Here is a 14,403-nt window from a genome sequence, read left to right as displayed (position 1 = left end):
GATAGTATTTTTTTTTGTCATGTGAATTATATGACATTTAAATTTCAATGTCATAAATAAAGTTGTATTAGAACACAACCACATACCTTTGTTATGAATTGCATATGACTGCTTTTGTGCTAAATGGCAGATTTAAAGTAGCCGTGACAGAGAACATTTGGCTCATAAAGACTAATAAACTGATTACTCCCCGATTTTATACAGAAAGTTTTCCACCTCCTGGTGTAGAGCATGAAATGAAGAAGATAAACGAGCATGAGCTACCAAATTTGCAAGACTTTCCATACCAAAGACAAGCCTTCCAATTTGGCAAAATATTTCTGTATACATCTTAGGTCTAGTATATTTTAATGTCTGGAAACTAAGATGAATATTTTTAAGGCCTTTTTTCAGAAGCATGGAATTTGCAGTAATATCTTCTTTTAGATACAATTTATGTATAAAACTTATAGGCATTTCATTGAAAAGTAATTTTCCTTTTAGAGTCTATAGTGACAAGGGCTATAAAGATGAATACAAAGTTGGTCTTGCCCTTGAGAAGCTGACAGTCAACTGGGCAAAGCAGGTGTGTAAACAATAGCTTAATAATTTCATAGGATAAATGCTCTCATATAGGTCAAAATTGTATATAGATTTTCCCTCTTCCATTCCATTTCTCTCCTCGCTTTTAGGATATCTAACTAATGATACAGATATGACCTTACTAGTCCCTTGCTTTAGTCCTTCAATTGCTACCCTTCTCATTTCAGAATAAACTCCAAATTCCTAAGCATGAAATTCCAGATCCTTCATTATCCATCACCTAAATCTGTCACTTCATCTCTTTTATTCCCTTTCCAATGTTTTTCTGAATTACTATTTGATTGAAAGCTGTTGCCCTTCCTTCCTACAGCTGGTCTTCCACCTGGCTACTGAGAGAGGATCCTCTCTGACCAGTTAGAACATTGCATGGTGATGGGTTCAGAGATGGGCCCAGTACTCAAGCCAGTCCTATGAAAGGTAAATCTAGAATTCTTGGTGGAAATATTAGGAAAAAGATACACTTTTTCTGCTGGAGTTGCTAAGCTTGGGGATATGTCAAAACTCCTTCTATTCTCATTGTGGCTCAGTGGGTTAAGCACCCGACTAGTACCCATAAGGATGTGAGTTTGATCCCTGGCCTTGCTCAGTGGGTTAAGGATCCAGAGTTGCTGTGAGCTGTGGTGTAGGTTGCAGTCACAGCTTGGATCCTGCATTGCTGTAGATGTGGCATAGGCCAGCAGCTGTAGCTCTGATTTGACCTTAGCCTGGAAACATCCATATGCAGCCCTAAAAAGCAAAAACAAAGAAAAAAAAAAGACAATAAAAAGCCCTAAACTCCTTCTGATGTCTTAATTATATCAGCCACTTTTTTTCTTAAGCCAGTCTGAGTTGAAATTTCTTTCCCTTGAAGCCAAAATAATGGTAGTATGGTACACTTCAGAAAAAGTTGACATTTAAACTGGATAAAGAAGAATAAGGACTCGAACCTGCATCCTCATGGATAGTAGTCGGGTATGTAACCCACTGAGCCATGACAGGAACTCCATCCTATTACTTATAAATTTTTTTTAAAAATTAAAGTATTCCCCCAAGTCGCAGCATAACTACCTGGCCTTGTCTCTGCAATGACTCTGGCTCCCTGTTACTTTGAGATGAAGTCTGAACTCAGCATGAATGATTTTTCATAATCTAGCAACTGCCTTTGGAGAACGTGCTCCTTCTCCACCAATCACTTCCTTACACAGTGACTCGGGACCAGTGGAACAAATTTTCTTGAAATTGGTTCCTCTGTTTCTTTGCTATTGAAACTCCCCCTAATCAGTAGGTTGTTTTTACTCTCATAGTCCACTAAGTATTCTACTCAGGTAGAAAAACAACCTCTTAATGGTTATATAAGTGGTTATATGTCCTGAGTAGAATATTTGGAAAATAGAGAAAAGTAAGAAAGAAAAAAGAAAAAAAAGAAAAAGGTATTACAATCTCATCATCCAGAATTGACTCTTCTAAACATTTTCATGAATTTTCCTCTGGCTTTCATTTTATTTCTTACTGAATTATCTTTCAGTAATTTTTCTCATGCTATATATACAATTTGGATCTTTTTTTTCCTTCTATGGTATAAGCAGTTTCCAGCAACATTTGAAGTAATTTGACAACTTTATCTTATTGGTTATATCATTCTATTGATTGGGGAGTCTTATTGTAGAATATGTAGGTTGTTCTTAAGTTAGGGATGCCATAATTAAAGAATTCATGAATATCATGAAAGAGCATGAGCTCTGTAGTCAGACAAATCTGGGCTTGAGTTTCGGTTCTGTCATTTATAAATTATATGGTCTTGAGTTTATCCATTCACTCATTTATTCAGCTGATATTTATGGAAAGCCAATTATGAGCCAGGCACTGATTTGGAGATGGTGAGATAGCATTAAATAGGTCAGCTTTTCGACAAGTCTCATAGAGGAGAATGATGATAAACAAGCAAAGAAGGCATTGACATTGGGTAGTGACAAGGGCCATGAAAACAGAATGAGGTGATAGAGATCAAGGCCAGCACCCCCTGCTCAACAAGCTCTAGATAAGCAGAAATACTTTTATCTTATTCATTGTTTTTTTAATCAGGATAAATAGGTGCCTGGTGAATCTTTGTTAAATAATTGCTTGATTTATATTATCAACTGGCATTATTGTTTTAGATTAAGTAAATTATCAAAGTCATTATTATCTGTCAATAGATGGCAATGTATGAATTTTCTAGAATAAATATGCTAACATTTAATAGGACTTTGCAACTTTTGCCTCATTGCAAAAGATTTTTTCACCTTCTTCGTATTTTGCTTTAAGAGAAAATTAATTGTCTTCCTAAGAAAATTTGTCATCAAATGTTACATTATAAAAACAGTGATTTCAAAAACAAAACAAAACTATCATTTCCCTGTGAAAGGGGGCTTAGCAGTTATTGTTTTTCTGATTCATAATAACATAAATTACTTTCGTGCATACATTTTGATGACATTAGATTATAAAAATATCTTCGCCTGCCTTACAGCTACTGACTAAAATGTATTGATGGATCAAAATGGTGAAGATGAAACCTAAACGCTTGCCTTTCTTTCTGCTCATAAGTGTAGGAGCCTCTTAACAGTCTTCCATCACTCGTGGCCTTGGTTTCACAATTTGCTTGCAGTACACTTCAGAAGAGTCTCAACTAAAAAAAAAAAAAAAAAAAAAAAAAAAAAGTAGTGCAATGGTAAATAAAAGATGCTCACAGAGCAGGCTGTGTTTCTTCAGTTTTGTCATCTCTTTTTTTCCTAGGTGATGCTACTGACTCAATTATGATCTGCTTATGAACACAACACAAATTGGGTTCCATCACTCATCAATCCTGGCTTATCCTATTTGTGTTATGAATCAAACACAAACCCACACTAAAGGGAAAACCCTTGCACTTTAGTTATCGCCCAAACAGGACCTAGTTAGAGACACCAGCTTTCTCTCTGCTTGTGGACATTAGCCCTGACGTGACAGCCCATAGTGAAGTTAGGATTTCTGCCTGGTGCATGTGTGTCTCAGCTGGGAAGAGTCATCACTTTGATCCTTTTTATCCTCCTATTACTAGGTGAATGCCTAGGCTGGGAAGCAGTCAGTTGTGCACAGTCAAGATGAGAAATGTGTGCTGTGCTTTGAAAGTGAGTTCTGTCTAGTAGCTGAGGAAATCAAATGCAGTCTCCTTGGGACACTGGAAGCTCACTAAGTGGTCTGCGGCTGGAGTAATTCATCCACACGAGGCCCAGGGGAATGATGACTCTCTAAAACAGCAGGCATACTAGTCTGTTGGTCTGAGACAAAAGCAGTAATAAAAGCAGGTGTCCTATAGTTTCTGCTGTCTTATTCCCTAGATTCATGGTTTGTCCTGTCTTTGGACTTGATCTGATTTTAATGATATTCTTCAAGGAGGGTGGACAAAATGATTTTTTAAAAACATAAATCACATCATGTCACTCCCCTCCTCAACCCTCTCCCCTCCCACCTAATGGCTTTCCATTGCTCCAAAGTCCTTCAAGGTTCTGCATGACTGGGCTCCTGCAGTCTGTCCAGCATTAGCTATGACCTTGATGGCTGTCCTCCAGCCACTCTGGACATTTTTTTTTTTTTTTTTCTGAATACCCAGTGCTTAGAATAGTCTCAGTTGTACTTGGTAGTCAACATATACTTGCTGAATGTTGAATAATTGAATGGTTCAGAGTAGCTGTTAGCAAAACTGGCTACCCATTTGAATCACCAAGAAAACGTTAAAAAATAAGGACTTCTGAAACCCATACTTAAGAGTTTCTGGTTTCATTTCTGCTATGGAGTGGGGATTTTTTTGTTTGTTTGTTTGTTCGTTTTTGTCTTTTTGCCTTTTCTAGGGTCACACCTGTGGCATATGGAGGTTCCCAGGCTAGGGGTCTAACCGGAGCTGTAACCACCTGCCAGAGCCAGAGCCACAGCCACAGCAACGTGGGATCCGATCCATGTCTGCAACCTACACCACAGCTCACGGCAACGCCAGATCCTTAATCCACTGAACAAGGCCAGGGATCGAACTTGCAATGTCATGGTTCCTAGTCGGATTCGTTAACCACTGCGCCACGACGAGAACTCCAGGAGAGGGTATTTTTAAAGAGTTTCTCAGGTGATACTGATGCAGGTAGAATTGAGAAACAGTGGTCTAGAGGAAAGGTAATTGTTAATAAACTGCTAATGTGGTTTTCTCAGGATCTGAACTCTCACTCTCATATGCTGTTGCTATCCCATAATTCTATATGTTCTCAAAAAAATTATTTCCCTATTGTTATGAGAATCTGCTGGATTTCAAGTGACTAGTAGATACCTGCTGTTATGATACAATAAACCTTGGTTTAATTTTGTTTTCTCTGTGCTAGAATCACTAGGTTAGGTTCCCGGAAACTTCTGACATGGAAAAGGAAGGGCCATTTGAATCTATTTTATACACTACAGCTTTGCTGATTAAAAATATCTGGGTATCAGCCAAAGGTGTCGTCATGTTGGCTACATGACTATTGCAAACAAACCCCAGCACCCAGGCAGATCTGAAGTTCAAAGCTTATTTAGACTGGGAACACTTATTAAAGAAAATGTCATTTGCGTTCAGAATAATGGCTTGTAACTCTTCCAGCATTATTTTTCACCTAATCGGATTCGTCTTCTACAGAGCAAACTCAAAGGAGGAAATCTGGAAATTTTGGCCTGGTATAAACACAGAGACCAGATGGCCGACAGGTACTGAGCTGGTTTTTGTAGTGGGGTACACTGAATGAAAAAGACAAGTCTCTTTAAGACGACAATAAATTTCCCAAATGGCCTGTGTGAAACCTTTAAAGGTTGAAGATAAAGGTTTTGGGTTACGTTGTCCTTCATATGAAAAGGGGATAAATGGAGCCAGGTGGGCTGCTATTTCAGGCTTGAGCAGAACTGTCTTCTGAAACTGTGAACATCATGAAAGAAACTGGATGGCGTTTGGAAGCAGTAAATTAGAGTCTCCATTGGAAGCACACATGTGTGCGTGCTATCTGCTTGCAAGGATCCTTTCGAAGGTGGGAGTTTGAGGTCTCAATTAGAGAGGATCGACCCTTGAAAGATCCTTTTAACTGTTGGAGATGGAAAAATAGTTTCTTCTAGATAGGAAGACACTAAAAAAATGTGAATTTTCTTTCCTTGTCCCCTTCTCACCCTCAAATACTTGTTGCACTACAGGTCCACGATTTATTAATCTCAGTTTCCAAATCCAAAAAGTGCTTGAAAGTGAGTTCTTGTTTTCATAATTCATTTGAGGACAGAACTTGTCCTGAATTGATGTGATGCTGTTAGTAATCTTTATTTATTCTACCGAACATGAATATTCCTGTGTGTTTCATTGAAGTCATAACCACATGACCATTGGGCCTTTCCTCAGACTTTCTTGGGGATGCTGCATGGTACTTGGTATATGAGCTTTATTACCTTTCTAAAATCTGAAAGTTATTAATCCCAAAGTATATCTGCTTATGTTAGGAGTATGCCCAAATTTGTGAATCTACATAAATTAAAATGCTCACTAGGGTTGGTGGATTGGCACTGCCACACCAGGTACTTGTAAAAAAAACATTTATTTTTAAAATTTTATTGGAATATAATTGACTTCAGTATATAGCAAAATAAATCGGTTATAAATATATATACATATATCCATTCCTTTTCAATTCTTTTCCCATATAGTGATTACTAGAGTACTGAATAAATTTCCCTATGCTATATAGTAGGTCCCCATTACCCATCTATTCTACATATAGTAGTATGTATATATAAATTCCAACCCCCTAATTTATCCCCCCCCCACATTTCTTCTTTGGTAAACATAAGTTTGGTTTTGAAATCTTTGAGTCTGTTTCTGTTTTGTAAGTTCTATTGTATCATTTCTATTAGAGTTCACATATTAGTGATCACATATATTTGTCTTTCTCTGTCTGACTTCACTTCGTATGATAATTTCTAGGTCCACCCATGTTGCTGCAAATGACATTGCTTCATGCTTTTTTATGGCCAAGTAATATTCCATCGTGTATATGTACCATATATTCTTTATCCAATCCTCTCTTGATGAACATTTTGGCTGCTTCCATGTCTTGGCTATTGTAACTAGTGCTGCAACTAACATTGGGGTGCGTGTATGTTTTTGAATTATACTTTTCTCCAGATATATGCTCAAGAGTGGGATTGTTGGATCATATGGTAGTTTTACATTTAGGGTTTTTTTGTTTGTTTGTTTGTTTTGCTTTTTAGGGCTGCACCCATGGCATATGGAGGTTCTCAGGCTAGGGATGTCTAATTGGAGCTACAGCTGCTGGCCTGCCCCACAGCCACAGCAACACCCGATCCGAGTGCATCTGTTACCTACACCATAGCTCATGGCAATGCCAGATCCTTAACCCACTGAGCGAGGCCAGGGATTGAACCTATAACCTCATGGTTCCTAGTTGGATTCGTTTCTGCTGCGCCATGACAGGAACTCCTACATTTGGTTTTTAAAGGAACATTCATCCTGTTCGCCATAGTGGTTGTACCAATATGTATTCCTACAAACGGCATAGGAGGGTCCCCTTTTCTTCACACCTTCTCCAGCTTTTATCATTTGTAGGCTTTTCAATGATGGCTATCCTGACCAGTGTGAGATGGTATCTGATTGTAGTTTTGATTTGCATTTCTCTAATAATTAGTAATGTTGAGCATCTTTTCATGTGCTTTTTGGCCATCTCTCTTCTTTGGAGAAATATCTCTAGATCTTCTGACCATTTTTTAATAGAGTTACTTTCTTTATATAAAGCTGTATATTTGTGTATTTTGGAAATTAATCTCTTGTTGGTCATTTCATTTGCAAAGAATTTTTTCCCATTCTGTGGGTTTTTTCATTTTTTTAATGGTTTCCTTTGTTGTGCAAAAGCCTTTAAGTTTAATTAAGTCCAATTAGTTTATTTTTGTTTTAATTTTCATTATTCTAGGACACACCAGGTACTTTTATTTTTAACGATGCCAAAACGTGGCAGTAGCTATAACTGTTTTCAGGGCAACATACCTCTGAGGTAGTCTGACAGAGAGTAGAAAGACTCTTAATTCACAAACTAGAAGGCAACATCTAGTAACATATCCTAAAGGTTCTTTTTAGCACTCCAGGGCTGGTAAAGGTGGAGTCTAATATGAAGTTTTTACCTTAAAAAATGTATTGTTCTTTTAGCAGCCTTCAAGCCAAACCCTGAGTGATGATTATGATAAGATTTATGTAAACATCACAGAGATAAAAGAATTGGTTAATTGAACTGGTTTGAGTTGGGCTTGGATAATTATTCTGGACTGATATGTAACAGATTTATTTGGACTAGATTCATAAGTTCCTTTCCTATGAAGTGGTCAAAGATGGAAAAAAATGAGTTGATTGCTTTGATTTGCCTATTTGGAATCAGTTAGGCAATTTTATGTGCCTGAAAACAATTAATGAGGTTTAATTTCACCTTAATTCAGAGGCCTTAATATGAAGAAGACGCACTCACATGCACACTCAATTACATAAATGGAATTTTTGAATGTACTCAGTGCAGTTGTAATAGTTGAGATAAGAACACACACGGTGACACTTTTTAAATTCTGGCTCATTGGTTAGTTAGATTATTGACAATTGGGATTGACCATTGTAGATTATCCCAAAGAATCTAAGCAGAAAACTGCAATTTATAATAAGATTATTGGGCTCGGTATCTTCTCAGGGCATGCTCATTGTTAGGATGTCCGCTACAAAGACTTATTTTCTTTTTCATGTGATGTGTTGAAATCTACAGTAAGCTTACAGATGGTATAGATTTCGTTCTCTGTGCCCTAACTGTAATCTGGCAAAGCATTGCCTTGAATTATTGCTCCTCTGGAAGAATATAGGCATCCTAAAAACTTTTTGAACTGGAAAGATTTTTGGAAATTACCTACCAATCTCTACATTTTACAGATGAGGAAATGAAGAGGGTTTATCATTTTGCCTTTTAGATGCTGAGATGATGAAATCCCAGGAAATGAAGTGGATTTAGTTGTGACTATATATTCTTTTAGTCCACTCTAGAAAGCTCTGTTTTCAGGCATCGTGGAGAAGAAAGTCTTTGTAGTTAATTAAATATCTTATTAGGGAAAAGTTTCCCATATCCCGAGATATGCCAGCGACTGGAATATGTTAATTATTAAAAGTATGCAGTTTATAATTTCATCTTTTTAGAGAAGGCAGAAGGCCCCTGTAGGATCGCATCTGGTGTATTTTGCCAAGTCCTTTGACTTAACATGATCTCTTTTAAGGTTCCCCAAACCTTTAAAAGTGGTAGATAGATATCATTATTATTATTATCTATGTTTTACAGATGAGGAAACTGCTTCAGGAAGGCTGTTGTCTTAACTAGTTTGCTGAGAGTTAGGATTTGAACTCAGTTTTTGTATTTCTAAATCGTGATCTTTTCACATTACCATTCTTTTGAGTGACAAATGAGTGGGGTAAAAGAATATTGTTTTAGATCGACTGGATTTGACTCCCTCTCAACATTATACTCATAGAATAAGAATTTATTAGGCTTACAACCCACTCCTAACCTGTCCCAACATTTGCTCAAGACAGTGATCAACTGTTTGGCAACAAGAAGACAAAACCCTGAGGATCTGTCTGAGCTTTCTCCACTGCAGTTCTCCAGTGTTAGAGCTGAGTCTGTTTAACTTATTTTTTCTACGTGAATGATCTTTGGATTTTTTCCTAGCTCCTGACATTTATTTTTTATTCATTTTTTTTTGTATTATACATACACACACTTAAGTTCGAAATAATTTTAGATTTACAGAAACATTGTAGGCGGTAGAATTTGCCTGTACCTTCACCAGGCTTCCTCTAATATTAACAACGTATGTAACTTTGATACATTTGTCAAAATGAAATGGTATTAAACTATAGACTAGGCTACAGACTTGATTCAGATTTCACCTGTTTTTCTGTTCTAGGATCCAATCCAGGATATCAAATTGTATTTACTCCTGCTGTCTTCTTAGTCTCTTCTAGTCTGTGTCAGTTTCTCAGTTTTTCCTTGCTTTTCATGACCTGATGCTTTTGAAGAATGGTCTGTAAAGTGTTCCTCAGTTTGAGTCTGACCAATGTTTTCTCATGATTAGACTGAGGTAATGTAGTGTATTTTGAGGAAGAATATCAGAGATGAAGTGCCCTTCTCACATCATGGGGTACATGATAGTAACATGGCTTGTCGCTGGTAATGTTCACCTTGACCACATTGTGAAAACGGTGTCTTCCAGGTGTCTCCGCTGGGTCTATCCCTCCCACCCCACCCTTTCTATACCCTAGTCTTTGAAAATAAGTCACTAAGTTCAGCCTACATTCAGGGGGAGAGAAATTAAACTCCACATCTGGAGAGAGGAGTATCAAAGAATTTGTGGACATATGTTAAAACCACCACAGTAATTAATATATATATTTTTGGGAGTTACATTGAGGTTATTCAAACATCCTGTTCCTCCTAAAAATTTCACCCACTAATTTTAGCATTCATCCATGGATCTTGCCTGCAACTATTATACTGTGGTGTTCTAATGGTGGTTTTCTATTTCACTCGGTCCTTTTAGATTTATTATTTTAAGTTCCTCTGTATCAAATCTATCTGGTCTTTTATCTAACCTGTCATTTATTTATATCAGTATGAACTTATGGATATATATTTTTTCTTTGACTTATTATCCCTTCCCATCCTTAAATATTTGTTGATCAAATTGTTCCAGTTTTGGCCATTGGGAGCTACTGGAATGCAGTGTTTATGTACAGTCTTTTTGTCTTTATTGTTACAGTTTCATGACAATATTTCGAAGTTGGGTTTTCTCCTTGTCTTATCCTTCCTGGGTCCACTGACTCTGATTGTTGACCATGTTTTCTTCCCTGTGAACTTTGTTTTAGATCTCTCTGGCCTGACTGTGCTTAATCGTGGTGTCCATTTCCTGTGCTACTGCCCAGCTTTGGCGCCAGTCACCTATTCATCTCCAATCAAGAGGCATCATCTGGAGTTCCCGTCGTGGCGCAGTGGTTAACAAATCCGACCAGGAACCATGAGGTTGCAGGTTCGGTCCCTGCCCTTGCTCAGTGGGTTAACGATCCGGCGTTGCCGTGAGCTGTGGTGTAGGTTGCAGACGCAGCTCGGATCCTGCATTGCTGTGGCTCTGGTGTAGGCTGGCGGCTACAGCTCCGATTCGACCCCTGGCCTGGGAACTTCCATATGCCACGGGAGCGGCCCAAAGAAATAGCAAAAAGACAAAAAAAAAAAAAAAAATAAGAGGCATCATCCCCAGTGTGACTGATTCTGTGGTTCTGTGTTGCCCCTGATCCATGGTCCACAGTGGAGATATTTACAGAAAACCATTCCCCAGGTAACAGAAACCCAGCCCCATTATCTTTACCTTTTAGATACTTTTGATGAAAATGGTTCTTAAATATATCATAGATTTTGCCAAAGCAAAATGAATGCAATAGATCTTTTTTTCTATCTCAAGGTAGTATCAAGAGCATTTTATTTATCTATCTAATTGGAGTAGAGTTGACTTATAATGTTGTGTTAGTTTCAGGTGTGCAGCAAAGTGAATCAATTAAGTGTATACACATATCCATTCTTTTTCAGATTCTTATCCCATGTAGGTCACTACGGAGTATTGAGTAGATTTCCTGGTGCTATACAGTGGATCCTTGTTGCTTATCTATTTTATATATAGTAGTGCATATATGTTAATCCAAACCCCTTAATTTATTCCTCCCCACCCATTTTCCCTTTAGTAACCATAAATTTGGTCTCAGAATCTTTGAGTCTGTTTCTGTTTTGTGAATAAGTCATTTTGTGTCATTTTGTATTAAATTCATCTTAGTGATCTCATGATATTTGTCTGTCTGACTTACCTCACTTAGTATGATAATTTCTAGTTGTATCTGTGTTGCTTCAAATAGCATTATTTTGTTCTTTTTAATGGTTGAGTAATGAATATTACTTTCTATATATGTACCATATCTTTATCCATTCTTCTGTTGATGGACCTTTAGGTTGCTTCCATGTTCAAGGACATTTTTTTAAATTTCATTTTTATAAAGTAATGGTTTCAAGAACATTTGATGTACCTTGGGCTGTTTGCACTTACAACCTGAACATTCCCTGAATCCCACAAGGTAGTAGATCTTAAATGAGGCCATCCTAACCATTTACATCCAAGTCTGCTGAATCAGTATAGCCCCTACTTCAAGTGATAGGATCCCAGCTCTTTCTCCCTCAAGGGAGGGCTGCCTTACATATAATTCCCACCCCACCCAGTTTCTTCATTCCTCTGTCCCAGCTGCTGTAACTTTTTCATATACTCATTGTCTTCTGTGGATCTACTCATTGCCTGTACTTCCTCCACAGGTCTGTTGATTGATTAATCCATGAAAATCATCACTTATTAAACACCTAGTATTCACCAGGCACTTTTCTGCAGACTTGGGTTAGACCAGTAAACAAAGTAGACAAAAATTCCTGTTCTCCTGGAGTATTCAAGTCAAGGGAGGCAGACAGTAAGTAATATAAATCTCACTGGGGTGCTCTCTCCCTTACCTGCAGGTTACTTCTTGCTGCTCTAAGTAACTTGCAGGTCTGTGGGTCTCTGGATCTCAGGCTCTCAACTTTCTGTCTTTGACTAACATCCATCAGTTGGTGTTCCTATAGCAGAATTACTGGGAATCCTGAATTTATAACCTTTCAGGAATAGAATGGGAGGAAATAGATGCAGCCCTCATGTTCCACCACAGAACAACCGATTCTTATCAGCGCATCATGTCCTGTTTCTAAACCTCCTTTTAAAATAATGGTGATTTTTCCATGCAAGGGTCCCATGCAACTTGAATTCTGTGACCATCCCTCTCTTGTTCTGTCTCACATGGCTGCATATGTCTAACTTTCAGATACGTATAGAGCCCTTGTTCTTCCCATGACATACTTTAGCACAATTAAAATCTTAGAATTCTGTTAGATACTGGTAATGGCATCATCTAAATTCATACAAGGCGTGTCTGAGCCTCAGCTTTGTCCCAACTGTCAATGATATGCAATCAGTAGTGAGTGTCTTCTATAAATTGCCTGTGTCTAGGAGTTCCTTTTTCCTTTTCAAACTTATTCTGAGTTGGCAAACCATATTATTAATGTTGTTAAACTTCTGTTTATTTTGTTTTGTTTTGTTTTATTTTTTGCTTTGCTTTTTAGGGCTGCACCACGGCATATGGAGGTTCCCAGGCTAGGGGTCAAATCGGAGATACAGTTGCCGCGTACATCACAGCCACAGCCACAGCAAGGCCAGGGATTGAACCCACGTCCTCCAGACTTCTATTTAGAGTGAGAGAAAATTATCTCAGGGAAGGCTTAAGGGGTTCGGTTCCCTTTTAAGAAATGTGCATGAAATGAGAATCTTGGTTTTGAATTGTTCAGAGACTTGCTTTTTGGTTTTCCTTTCCTCTTTCTTCCTTCTGGTTCTGGTTGTTCTTGATAGGTGGACTTTCTAGTACATGAAATATATTTAGTAAATATTACATATGGCACATTTTAAAACACTGGCATCAGAAATTCAATGAGGCCACAGGATTAGAATGTCAAAAGTTTGGGGGCTTTCATCTAGGTCTTATAAGGACTATATCCTTCAGTCCCTCTGTCTTTTCTCTTTATATTTAAACTTAGCAAGATAGCTTTTTTTCAGAACCTTCAGGTATGACCATTTCTAGTTACTTTAACTGCAAGCATCAGATTGTTAATATTCTTCCAGATTTACTGAAGGGAACATTTTACTGTAAAGAGGCTAAGTGGCAAATCTTAGGGAAGCCTACTGATCCCAATCTTCTGTCCTCTGCATTACTTTTAACAGGGACATAAATATGTATTCTTATCTATATTAGGAAAAAAATTAAACTTTCAAATGTTTAAGACGAGGTATTATTATATCAAAAATGGTAACTTATATTTCCTCATTATCCACAAAGCATCCCTGACAGACAACTGGGACTTTTTTGGTATGTTGGCTCCCCATCCTGTGAGGCATGAGGAAAAATGGGTTTAATGTGATGGTGTAGAAAAAGTGACTGAATAAAAGTTGAATCCCGCTTTAGCCTAATAAACAAACCGTATTTATAAACTTTGTCGTGTTTGTTTTTGTATTTGTGAAAAGTCCTTGACTTTCAAATTCCAGATTATAAAGAGAGAAGCAAAGAGAGGCAAGAAAAGAAAGAAACAGAGACAGAGACAGACAGAGACAGAGAGAACGCTGTGAGGAAAAACTGCTCCAGAAAAAAAATTTTAAGCTCAATTATGTAGGCTCACGAGGTTTCTATCATTTCGACATGCTTTGAGTAAGTATCTAAACTGAAACAGAACTAGAAACAGAACTGGAAAACGGTCATCCGTCACTAAATTTAACCTGTTTTTTAGCGTTATGCATGTTACCGTGTTGCCTTCTCAGTACTTTGTGTCTCTGGGGACAGTTTCTCATCTTTAGGATTTCTTCTCCTGTGGTCAGGAAAACAGATGTCACTCTGTGGAAGGAAGAGTTCTGGGGGATTGGAGGCCCGTGAACATGATAGACCAGGGCATGAGTGCCTTTGAAAGAGCATCATGCTCCCTTCATCTGCACTACAAAAGCATTTCATTTCATTCCTTCGCTTCAAATGAGACTATTTAAAAAATCCATGTCTCAAAGTATGACAAGTTAGTATTGCGTTTAGTAGGGTGGTGGATAGAGGGTAAACACCGAAATGCATATACATGGGGA

The 14,403-nt window shown here is 37.8% G+C and overlaps 1 protein-coding gene across 2 annotated transcripts in view; it reads left to right on the top strand.

The window, feature by feature from the left end:
• Window positions 1–12,845, top strand: part of TSPAN8 (tetraspanin 8) — a 272,045-nt gene extending 259,200 nt beyond the window's left edge. The window contains exons 17-19 of one of the 2 annotated variants that reach the window (XM_021091997.1): window positions 893–999; window positions 10,535–10,695; window positions 12,018–12,845. The gene's annotated coding sequence lies outside the window, so the exon portion shown is untranslated. The remainder of the gene's footprint in view (window positions 1–892; window positions 1,000–10,534; window positions 10,696–12,017) is intronic. The other variant, XM_021091998.1, reaches the window with a different exon arrangement.

This window comes from Sus scrofa, chromosome 5, assembly GCF_000003025.6.
Source record: "Sus scrofa isolate TJ Tabasco breed Duroc chromosome 5, Sscrofa11.1, whole genome shotgun sequence".
NCBI classification, from domain to species: domain Eukaryota; kingdom Metazoa; phylum Chordata; class Mammalia; order Artiodactyla; family Suidae; genus Sus; species Sus scrofa.
Note: the sequence above shows the minus strand (reverse complement) of the source record. Positions and strands in the feature narration are given on the sequence as shown.